This window comes from Penaeus monodon, chromosome 34 (assembly GCF_015228065.2).
Source record: "Penaeus monodon isolate SGIC_2016 chromosome 34, NSTDA_Pmon_1, whole genome shotgun sequence".
NCBI classification, from domain to species: Eukaryota; Metazoa; Arthropoda; class Malacostraca; order Decapoda; family Penaeidae; genus Penaeus; species Penaeus monodon.
The window spans coordinates 28,330,141-28,331,406 of record NC_051419.1 but is presented as its reverse complement, the minus strand read 5'-3'; the positions used below and the strand labels follow the sequence as shown (position 1 = coordinate 28,331,406).

Here is a 1,266-nt window from a genome sequence, read left to right as displayed (position 1 = left end):
ATAATATCACCACACCTGTGGGGATTTCCTGTAACATGAAACAAATGTACAGCTCCAATTTAACTAACGAAGACCCACACTAGGAATTTCATGCATTCAGGTGGAGATGGCAGCCCACTGGTGATCATTTACTGATATTGCAGCCCACATCCTATTCAGTTATGTAAAGCTAATGATATTTTCTTGATTTATCTCCCTGCACACTTCGATGGTGCGTTGCAGGCAAGTGAAGGAGCAGGTCTGCAAATGTAGAAGGGCGTTATAGTCTTCACATTCGATGACTTATTCTTACATGTTCAAATGGCATGTCAAGTAACATCCATTTAAGGACATTTGCTTACTCATATAGTCCAGCAAATAATTTCTGGCCCATTTTCAGCTTGGAGAACGAAGATTGCTTTGTCGTTGGTTTTTCTTTCTCGCAGAGGTTAATACTAAAGTAGTTTCGAATCCACCTGAAACAGAAAACGAAACGAGCGATCGTCACTGACTTTCATTCACAAGTTTAAGGAAAGCCAGCGTGAGTCATGTGCAACAGGTGTTTATGTATTACTTGCTTGTGTTAAAAAAAAAGGAAATGCATGCGCCCTGATCTAAAGGAGAGGCAATTTCAGAATCTCTTATATATATGGCAACCTGTCGTCATAGCAAGTCTGTAAATCAGTGGATCCCAAATTTTAATCAGACACATTCTCTGTAATCCCTTGCATGGCCGATCACGTACCCTATGTAGATTCTAATAGTACTTTTGTCTAGACTTTTAAAGGTATTATCGAGCGTTAGGCAGCTTTATTAGAATTAAACAGTGCTACTGAACCCTGCAAAACTAACAAAATCTTAAAATAAAATTAATTCTTAAGTAGATATGAATAAAAAGATACCACTAGAAATAAATCTCAACATCGGTACATTATAGTATAGGAATAACTATAAACTGATCGATGGCGTATGGACACTTGTTGATATTTGATGAAAAAAGTATGAGAGAATATTTTCACGTGAAAGATTTACTGATAGGTGATATAATATTTTCACGTGGAAGATTTAATGATAGGGAGTGTCAAACACACCATCATTACTGAACAATATTCAATTTGCTGTTTCATACAGTTTTTCACTGGGTATAAAAATTACAAGTTTGGAAATACTGAAAACATTATATTCTTGACGTTTAAATATCATGAAACGTTTTCCAAAATCAAGCTACAAGATACCTTACTTCAAATCAACCAATTCGAATATTTTACTGTGACAATAGTCAAAGTA

General features: G+C 35.6%; 1 protein-coding gene and 1 long non-coding RNA gene across 2 annotated transcripts in view; one reads left to right on the top strand and one right to left on the bottom strand.

The window, feature by feature from the left end:
* On the bottom strand, window positions 1-558 carry LOC119594680. Its single transcript, XR_005230646.1, has 2 exons — window positions 342-558; window positions 1-240 (listed from the first exon to the last, which is right to left on the bottom strand). It is a non-coding gene; the product is annotated as an uncharacterized LOC119594680 (long non-coding RNA).
* Window positions 1-1,266, top strand: part of LOC119594870 (NADPH oxidase 4-like) — a gene marked incomplete in the record, with an annotated part of 84,846 nt that overhangs the window by 51,153 nt on the left and 32,427 nt on the right.